General features: G+C 46.6%; 1 long non-coding RNA gene across 1 annotated transcript; it reads left to right on the top strand.

Annotated features, from left to right (window-relative positions):
- Window positions 1-6,759: 6,759 nt before the first annotated feature.
- On the top strand, window positions 6,760-7,306 carry LOC123988709. Its single transcript, XR_006830279.1, has 3 exons — window positions 6,760-6,887; window positions 6,960-7,041; window positions 7,234-7,306. It is a non-coding gene; the product is annotated as an uncharacterized LOC123988709 (long non-coding RNA).
- The last annotated feature ends 3,854 nt before the right edge of the window (window positions 7,307-11,160 follow it).

Here is an 11,160-nt window from a genome sequence, read left to right as displayed (position 1 = left end):
CCACCACCGCTATTTCACCCCACAGCACGCCGACGAACACCCGGCCCCGTTCCAGTGGGGCGGGGTGTAGGGGCACGGAGCCGTCCTCGTCCCCGAACCAATCTGGTCTGTCGAGGACTCGGTACGGCTCCGCGGCCACCGCCAACCCAGCCTTCCACTCGGCCAGGGTTTGGAACAACATATCCTGAGCCCTGGCCGTGTGGTTCAAGTTGGCCTGAAGTACTGGGCCCTTGGGCCCAATACCTAGGCCTTACGAGCCGCCTCCGCGGCATTTTTACTCGCCGACGTGGCAGGGTGATTTTTCTTGCCCCACTTCTTCGACTCCGCAGGCTTGGTCCTTGATGCCTGTTCCTTGGGGGCTGTTCCTGCCCCTTCAACGGCACTCTTCTTCTTCCTCTGGGAGGAGGAGGGGGCACAACCTTTTGCCCCCAATCGATGCCCCGCGGGCCGCCCCAGGTCCGCGAAGAGGGGGCACCGCGGGGTGGCGCTACACTTGCTGGCCACGTGGCCCGACTCTACGCACGCATAGCAGCGGTTGGACCTATCAGCTTCACAAGTGCATCTCTACCTAACATGCCCTCTTTCCAGGCAGCGATAGCACTACAATTGTCGCGGTGGTAGCGCCTGTATTCTGGCCGAGGACCACCCGACCAGAACCCTCCCAGAGGCGGATAACTTTTTGAGTGCCGCTAGAGGGCATCTCGCCCAGACAGTCCCCATCCTTTGGGGGGAGGTGCGAATCTCCCCCATTTTAATTTCTTCAGTGGAGCAACCCCCCGCAGCGGCCAATGCGGCCGCCACCTCCGCCGGGGTGATCGAGTCTAACCGAATCTACCCTAACCTCGCCCATTTTTATGGGGCGGGCAACAGTCACTTCGGTGCCACTGAACACCTGGCGGAGTCGGTCAGCCAACTTGGCAGCTTTCTCCGTCCTGTCCTCCCCATGTAACTCGAGGACCAAGCCGCCGGTCCGAGCTCTTTTGGGCATCAACGCCGTGATGCCCAGCTCCTCCAACTTGATCCGCTCCCGGGCCACGAGCATGGCCTCGGCGTATGAGACCTTAGCTTCGGCAGCTAGGTTGATGGTGACCGCCACAGTACGAGGAGGGCGGGGGGCCTTCTGCCTGGCAGGCTGGGCCCCTTGCCCCTTAACCGCCGGTGCCGCCCCTCTCTTCTGCCCCTTCGGGGCAACCACCTTGGAGCTCTGGGAGGGAGGGGCCTTGACCGCTGCCGCCTTCTTCTTTGCAGCTTTAACGCGGCGGCCGACCACCGTTACCCAGGTCCCATCCGCCGTCTTCCGATGTTCTTCGACAATCCGGGCCATTCTAGCCTCCACAAATGATGCCGGTTGGTCGGGTGCGGAGGAGGGCCCCGGCAACGGCTCCGTGTCGGGCAGGGCCTTATTCCGCACCCGCCTCTCAGCTTCCTTCCTCGATGCAGTGGGGATGGTTGCAGCCGCAGCTCCCACCTTAACATGCTCCGCCCTCTTAGGCGGGGGCTGGATAGCTGCAATAGCGGCTTTGAACTCCGCCCGGAGCCCCGGCAGGCCCTTTTCGAGGAGAGCCGCAAATCCCCTCATCAGGTCGGACTCCAGGCCACCAACCTTCCCCTCCTCTTTTCCAGGTGCAGCAGCTGGGATCGGGACTTGCACCACGGGACATTCAGGCGGGCAAGACGGTAAGTCGAAAGCTTCGACTGCGTCCTTCCTCCCTTTCCTGCCCGCCTCTTCGCCATACAACGGCGAGCCGGGCCTCGCCGACGTTTCGGATGGGCCGGGGCCTTCAGACGCCGGCACCTCTGTGGCAGCGACCCTGCACGTAATGTCTGCCAGGCTATTTTGCAGGATGTTGATTTGGGCCTCCTGGGCAGCCACTTGTTCCTCCCGCAGCTTCAGCTGTTCGCGAAGCTCCTCCACCTCTTTATCGGCCCTGGCAGGTGCAGCCCTGATTCCCGCTTCCGTGTGGATGGCCTTAAGGTAGCGGGAGGCCATCCTCAGCTTGCGAACAAATGTCCCTTTCGGTCCCTTGGTGACGCCCGGGACCTTGTCGATGTCGCGACAGAACTCCAAGGACTGCGCAATAAGGTCGCGTGTGGGGACATTCTTGACCTCCTCCGCCAGGTCCTCAGGGTCCGGGAGGGACCTGCTACCCCGACTGGGTTCTATAGGGTCCTCGTTAGGATCGAGCACCCTCCTCTCCTCCAGCAGGTCAAGTTCCCGGCGCTGGACATCCAGGACTCTCTGCTTAGCCGCCGCGAGCCACACGTACTGGCCCGTGGTCGGCGGGCGACCCCTTATGCTCGTGCGCCGTGCCTCCAGAGATACTGCCGAGGAGAGTGACTCGTCCGAGTCCAAGTCCATCTTACGCTCTCTGGATGCGGGGGCATCAGAGGCCGCCGGCGGAACTCCGGCCCTTCCTCGTACCGGCCTCAGGGGAGGCCACTCCACATCCGCCCTGGTTAATCGGACGGATAGGCGGCGCGCATCCGTTACCCTGCTAGTGCTGGGCTGCGCCATATCCTCCGCGCCCGTTTCCCGACTCGCGTCCTGTTGAACAGCCGCAGTCGTCGTCGGTACGTCCCGTTCAGTATTTGTTGTTGTTGTTGGTGTTTTTAGTTTCAAGTCATCCATAGTGTTCCCACGAGTGGGTCGGTCTGTGGGTCCACCCGGGCAGAGCCGCCTTACCTGGGTAAGGCTAGTACACCCGGGGGGTCGCCAGATACCCCGCGGTTGGCCGCTAGAGACTGATGCACCCATCAGCCACCCCTGGCGCTGACTCCAGGGGCCCCCTCGTCACCGCGTACCGCAGCTTGGGGTTAGGGATTTTTTATAGAGGATGTCATCTTCGCAGGCCGGCCAATGAAGGCAAGCCCCCCGTTCCAGCGAGACGGGACCACTGGGTTACGGTGTAATTGCTTGGGCACTCCGGGTTCGCTACCCGCACCAAACCGCCACGCAGCCTGGCCCCTGGAGAACTCAACGACGCTGCAGCCGCCTTTTCGCCTCTCCGACCCAGGCCTTACCGGCAAGGGAGGCCCTGGCAGGATCCGTAGATCCCACCGGCATCGCCCCGGGACATCTGCCAGGCTACTTCGACAGCAGCAAACGCCCCCCTTTCAGTCGCCTTGTACGACAGGCAGGGGTTACCGTGTCTGTATTCTATCCCCCAGTCACAGGGGAGGTTTTGATGGGTTTTCCTTCCCTTGGTGTTTGGTCCGCGGGAGCTATTTTATTTCACTCCTACCCTCCATGCACTCCGAAAAGTGCATGGCGAGCATTCCCCTATCCGCCACCTGGGGACGCGCCACGTCGGGGTATCACCTCCCCGCCCAGCCAGTACACTTGGCCAGGTCCGTGGAGGTCCGTGGAACCTTACTTTTTTTTTTGTTTCTGTTGGAAGAGGAAATGCGTTTGCGCACGCGCGGGTTGATCCCCTTTCGGCCTTCCTCTAGAGGGGCCACGGGCAGTGTGGGACTCATGTCCCCCCTGAGGGGGAAGCCTGGCGCCCGTTTGGTGGGGGCAAACCCAAAGAGGCAACCCCAGATGGGGGCAACCTGGCAACCCAACCCTCAAGGGGTTGAGCCTAGCCCAAGAATATAGGCCACAGCCCTGAAGGGGCGACCTAGACGGGCAGCCCAGAGTGGGCACTCCCGAGGCTGGACATACTACCCGCTAAAACCTCTCCCCTAACGTGGGCCGCCGGTACCTTTGCACTCGTTAGAATATATAAAGTGTACCAACGTAGAGACACAACGGCGCTTTGGCAATTCAACGCATTTCGCGTTATTCAGTCCTCCCTCAATCCGCCATACGCTAGGCAGCCATGGGGGATTGAGGATCCACGCCGCTGCACCTCCGATCCAGTGGTAGGACATTTTCAACCTGCTACGGTAAGGCACAGGATTTTTCTTCGGCCACGACCAGGAACTGGAGGAATCCCAATCCAACTCAACGGGTGGTCGCGCCATGTGTTCACCTGCCGGGGCAGGAGCTTGCTCTTCGACACGGCCAGGAACCGGAGGATTCCCACTCGACGGGTGGTCGTGCCACACGCCCACCTGTCCCAAAACTTACCAGGACAGGCCATTTTTCTTCAGCACGGTCATGGCCCGGGACATCGTATTTCCACGGTAGACCGTGCCAATCTTCGTCCACCAGGTAGGTTGCTGATGATGTGCCTTATCCCTGAGGTCATCACGCCGACCTGCCAATAAGGCAGGAACATATTTTTCTTCAGCTACGATCATGAACCGGGACATCGTATCACCACGGTTGATCGTGCCAATCTTCGTCCACCATGGTAGGTTGATAATGATGATGTGGCTTGTCGTAGATGTCATCACGCCCACCTGTCCTTCCACGAGGACAGGCCATTTTTCTTCAGCAACGATCGGCACCGGGGGGACATCCTCAAGGATCGCACCATCCCGGCGTGACCGCGCGACCTCTTCGCCTGCCTAGCATTTTCCCAGGACAGGGGTTCCTCTTCGGCCACGACCAGGAACCGGAGCTCCTGCTCATCGGGTGATAGCGCCATGTGTTCACCTACTTCAGCAGGGCTTTCTCTTCAACACAGCCAGGTCCCGGAGCGAGTCCTTACCCCGGTTGACTGTGCCACGTCTTCGTAGGCTGCAATCCTCGATGACTTGTCCCATACATACTCCACACACGCGCACAAACGTGCGACGACAGCCGCGGATCGGCATCGCGCATCGCGGGCCCCCAGCGCGGCGGCATCCCCACTTCCGTGCGATTAGACTATAAGTAGGACCGATCGATGCGATGATCGAGGAGTTGCCTCGGGGCTTCGGCCCCGAGGGGACCTCCTAGGAGGTCCGGACCGGAGCACCAGAGCTCTCGACGCCATGGGTTTCCTGGCGAAGAGATCTCTGGCCAACGGGCCGTAGCATTGCACTACGCTACGACCTGGCAGCCCCTATAGGTCCAGCGGCCGTAGGCGCCTAGCCTCGTCAGTCCCGTGGTTGACCCGGGGTGACCAAGCTAGTGCGCGTTCATAATCTCTGCAGGTGCTTCCGCGGGGATTCCGAACGCTAGTCTACACGGCACCGTATTCTGCCTTTGGCAGCCGATCCCGTCCAGCTTCGCGGCGCTACCCAGGCTGGCCAGGATTGGTCGTCGTCTCGTTCGCTGCTCGGTTCTACCTCAGCGTACGAGAAGACGAGCCGCGTGAGGCAAACGGGCAACAACTCCACCGCAGCGCGAAACACCGCAGTGCGATTGAATAAAATACCGTCGGCCCAATCGGGTCTTTCCTTTCCCGACTTTTGCGTTCACTTCCTCGGCACTCGATAGTGCCTCGTCGCTTTCGCTGAATTGTTCGCGTTCGCGCTCCGCTTGCGCCCGCGCTCCGCGTATACCAGCGTGCGTCCGTTTAGCTTGTAAGAGCGTTAGGTTTAAGTTCCGCGTGATTTCTGTGACGGACCGGGTTCCGACCGTAGTACGTAAGATCTGTACAGTAGTTCTAAGGAAAGCGGCTCCATTCGTCTAACCACCAGCCTATTTTATGATTATAGTATCCAAGGCCGGAGACCACCGCCCGGCCACCAGCTCGGCGAGGTTAGGACCGCCGCTGGAGCTTCGTAGTAGCCAGTAGTCACATATTTTCTTCTTGAATAAATTCATATTTTTCTACTTAAACCTGTTTCGTTATTTACCGACCTGTTCCCTTGCGAACCCTGGCACGAGGAAACCGACCGCGGTGCGCAGCGCCGTGCGCACCGAACCGACCGACCCCGTTACAAACGTTCACGACAAGCATAGCACATTGAATACCCCAAAATGCAACAATAATAATAAGTGAATGAATGAATGAATCAGTAAATCAATAAGTCCATGAACAGAACCGATAAACGAACAGTAAATAATGATAAAATGATAAACATAATAGCTATAATAAACATAAACATAATTAAACGTGATTAAACGTAGCTAAACGTAACTAGATCACAAAATTCAACAAAAATCAGCGTATAATATGCATCTGATGCACAGAACAGTTTATGAAACAGTTAAAATAAATGGACGAACAATAATAAACATGCGAACATGCGAACATGTGAACTAAACATAAGAAGCATTGCAAGCGAGTAAACAAACGAGCATATGTGGACTCGAGATAAGCAGAGCAAAGCAATTAACCAACAAAACCTCAAAACCTCAGACGTCAACATCCAGCCAAGCAACCAAGCAGCAGGGAATAATAGTAAAGAGTATTTAAGATTTAACCCTAGCACACAATTTGAACACACTGTTCAAATAAAATTCAAACAAACTATAAAACTGAAATGAAAATAAACCAAGGATGTAAAAGGTAAAGTAAAGATGCCAGACAATAGCAGATAGCAATGCCAGAAGAAGTAAAACACAGAATGCCAATATTGTCAAAAGTAAACGGTAACGTATAAAGTATAAAGTATAACCATAGACAGCAGACGCTCATGCGAAGTGGGTACACGCATTACCACAAAATGAAGAAACAAGATCGCCACAACAGAAAGGTACGCTATATAGTATAACAAATAAATGCATGTGCGACAGGGAATTCCTCATAATCATCTATTAAAACTATCAAAGTGACTGAAAGAAGAATTACAGATAATAAGAAGTGAACTGAGAGCTTATATGAAGTGCTCAAACCAGCGAAGCTGAGAATCCCTCCTGCGAGGCCCACATAGCCAAGATAACCAGGATAATGTAAACGAAAAGAGCAACATAAAACATAAAATTGAGCAGGTCAATCAATGGCGCTAACGTCAAACATTGTATACAATACATAATATATTCCCATCACATCAATTAATGGGAAAAGTACTAAATCTTCAAAGAAGGGAAGATCAGCTGGGAATAAAAGCAAAAGAAGAAATAGATGGTGAGCATAATGTAACACTGATAATTGGAATTATTGTTTGAATTTATTGAAACTGCTTAAACTTGCTTGCAGGAACATTTCACGCAACCACGACCTCAAATTCGTTTAATAAGCAAAGATGGTGGAGAAACAATCAAATCATCAAATGAAGGCAGTGAACAATAAATAAATAAATTATTAATTATTGTTAGCAAATCATCAATAAAGATAAGTAGCAATATATATCCCATAACATGAATGATGATGAATATAATGAACATAGTAGGAAGAGATAGAACTATTAACATCATAAGATACCATGATATTAAATATTAAACCGTAAATCATAATATTAATCCATTTGCAGAAAACCCTACGCCAGCCAACAGAAGTGGAGGCAAAACGTAACGATTAATAGGAGAGGAAAATACCCACCTGACACAATATGAGGAGCAACATGAAACGTAAATCAGCATAAAACCTGAAGCAAGTCAAATCAATTCAAATAGTTATAAATTGCGTAGATTGTTACTGAATTATCATACCGCTCCGATAAGTCTGATATTAACGTTAATACTGATGCAGATGCAAGTAAGTCAATATAGTACAACGTGTGATGAACAAAGCTAATCAAATAATAAACACCACATACTACCGTATAATTACTGAACCACAATATAGAAATAAAAGAAAACTAGTCCTTAAAATGAAGAAAATAGATAAAATTATTATGAACATATGTATATATATATATAATATGTAACAAAAACACGCTAAGTGCAATCAATTTAATTTAATAAAGTATACTAATATAGATAGTTAATTAAACTCCTTATATTATAGTCAATTTAAATGATACAATTCCATTCAACCCCTTTTAATCCTGATTAATAAAGAAGACATATGAATACTAGAACCAACCAGACATTATTATAAGAAAGTCAAATGAGATCCACGGTCCAGGAGATCAGAATTTCAAAGAATTTAAGGAATCATGACGCACATATGTATGTATAGAAAACAATAAAGACATTGTACCATGCCAGAAAGATTACTGCAGCGTATGCTTCCCTGAGCATCCACCATATTAACCAAAACTGAATTAACATTTCCCAAATCAAAACCAGAATCGAATTGCAGTTAAGATAGGAGAAATCAATGTACAAAAGATTGCATAAAGTACCGTAAATATCCAAAATTCACAGATCCACCAACCGTCACAGCTGCACTAGAATTGCGTTAACCACAATATGCAAAACATTATCCTGAAGGGGTACGAAGAGCTACAAAATGAGTAGCGAACGATATTATAGAAACGTGAAACGTAAAACATAAATACACAATTGGAGAAAGAAGTCCCTGAAACATGTCAGATGAGAATAAGAATAAGAATAGTGAGCCGCTAACAATAAACCAATAAACCAAAGTTAATGCCATTCATATCTAGGAGTGCTAAAGATGTATAATATATCATATAGTCTACAATTAATTAACAATGCCTAGGAACCCAAACAACCTCTGAAAGCTTAGAAACAATGTGTGATACTACAAGAGAAACTAAGAAACTAAGAACTAAGAAATCAAGAAATCAAAATCAAACCCATCCTTAAAATATACAGAAGGATTATAAAAGCAATAAGTGCACAAAATAAACTCATTAAACCATCCAATCCAGACAACTCTACTAAATTTCATAAATATAAGACCCAAAGTAAGACAGATAGATATAATCACAGCAGGTACTGTGAAATAAAACACAAACTAATAATCAGATATCAAGTCATTTAATTTAATTTAATATGTCATATGCCGCCACCAGCTACCCTGTTCATTTATTCACTCAATTATAATAAAATAAAGGTAAGAAGTTATATAAACAATGCCATACAATTTACAATTAATTCAGCACAGAATACTGACTAGGTATAACCTAATATAACTAAAATAACTGAGTTATCTGAATTGACTGAATAACTGAATACAATCCAAAATCTAAAATACTCTAAAATAATATAATATATAATATCATATAATATAATATAATATAATACAATAATATAATAATATAATATAATAGCATAATTAAATAGCATATTCAATATATTCAATACATAAACATAAACGTAAATGGAAACATAAATTGAACGTAATATAATATAATAAAATAAAATAATATAATATAATGTAATATAATGTAATATAATATAATATAAACAAAACAGAGCAAATAGCACCACTTGAAACACATACACTGCAATGAAACACAATGCGTCACCGTAGAGCGCGCACTTTCACCACAATCACCTCCGTACGAATAAATACAAAATTAAAATTAAAAAAAAATTAAATAGAAAATTAAATTGAATTAATTCAGTTCAATTGACACTTATCACTTAACACTTCGTATCACATCACATCATAGATCACCGATGACCATGTCAACGTCAACTAAGATAGGAAAGGAAAGGAAACCGGGCGAAGTAAAATAAAGAGCGCGACCATGAACCATAAAGAATAGAATATAGATACCTAGCGTTCATGAAAATTCCCTAGTCTATACCATAATGATTATCGACCATCAAATTAACCACCAAACCATCAAATTAATCAATTATACAGAATATATAAACGTTCGAAAGCGAAAAGCGAAAATACTTCAACAACTTTCAATAAATCACCGTGATGAAAACCAGAAGTAAGGTACCTATGAAAGATAACGATGGCAAAACGCATCGCAATAAGTAAAGCACGCAATACTGCCCGAAGATAAGTCGTAAAAGCTATCCCTAGTCGGTAACCGACAGCAGCACCAGAGATATTACCAACCGCAATTATTCCATTTACCATATAATACTCGGCCGTTCGCTCCGTGACGGTTATCCACAGACCAATTATCTGCCGCGCAGCAGTTACCTACCGCGCGCCAGTTACCCGTTACAACACAGTTACCGTCCGCAGAACCATCCATCGTACAGCCGCGCAATCCTAGGAATCCATACTTACCATCAAACCTATCATCAAAGATAAGTCTGATATACAACACTATTCGCGAAGGTAAAGGTAATTATACTGAAAGTAAGAGGTAACAAATAAAACTTCGAGACGGGGCAAAGTCAAGAATAAATTTATTAATAAGTAAGTCAAAGCCACGATTATCATTTATTACATAAATCATTTATGTTTGTGAATAAACTGAAATAAAATATATAAATATATATATGAATATGCATATGAATATAAATATAAACATAAATATGAATACGAACTATAAAAGAAAGTGAACCAACCATAAAGCTAGATTAATAACAATTATGAAATAAATCAACCCGTATAAAACCCGCAGACTGCGCGGAGTGCAGGACACACTGCGCTAGCACATTATCGCGGTGCAGAAAACAAATTGTGCAAAAGTACCGAAAATAAAGGAAAACAACCGCCAAGGAAAGAGAGGCCGAATAAATAAATAAGCTAAATAAAACAAATAACATAAGACACTTAACCAAATAAATCAAAATGAAAATGAAAATGAAAATCAAAAATCAAGATCAGAATAAAAATAAAAATCAAACAGCGCATGTAACGACGCATGTAATCAAGCAAATCTCATACAACCAATCAAGCACACAATTAAATAGTATTAACTAATACTAATTTACGGGATAAAATAAAAAATAAAATAAAATAAATCAAATCAAAATAAGATTAGATCAATTAACAGGGAAGGAATAGGATGTGAGCCCAGCATAATGCATGACATAATGAATAAATAAGTAAATAATATAACAACGCGATCAAGAAAGTCGCAAAATTTAAACATTATACTGCCGTACCGTTTAGAAAGAATTGAATTCGCCTCAAACTCTTCCCTGCACATCCCTGCATGAGAAATCCTCGGAACCTCGAAAGGCTTGACAAGGATGTACAAGGTCGAGGAGGAATGAAAATTAACAAATAAATGTGTAAGATAAATGAAATATATAAGACAATACTTATAATCGATCAAACCATAATTATAAGTACATGAATTATGCAGGCCCACCAAGAAGGTTGAATCATCCAAATAACTAAATTTAAAATAAAATACAGATAAAATACAAATACAAAGCAATAAGAAAAATAATGAAATAAAATAAACGTAAAGTAGAATAGGCCATAGAAAAGTCACATTCAGAGATGAGATGACGGATGACAAATTATTTACAGAAACATAACTCTAACGTGTCAGAGCCACCAAGTGTCAAACCAGTATGCAAGGACTTGTTAAAAGAAGCAAATTAGCAGTTAAGAGAGCTGA

Source organism: Osmia bicornis, unplaced genomic scaffold, assembly GCF_907164935.1.
Source record: "Osmia bicornis bicornis unplaced genomic scaffold, iOsmBic2.1, whole genome shotgun sequence".
Lineage (NCBI taxonomy): Eukaryota > Metazoa > Arthropoda > Insecta > Hymenoptera > Megachilidae > Osmia > Osmia bicornis.
This window is presented reverse-complemented; position numbering and strand designations above follow the sequence as displayed.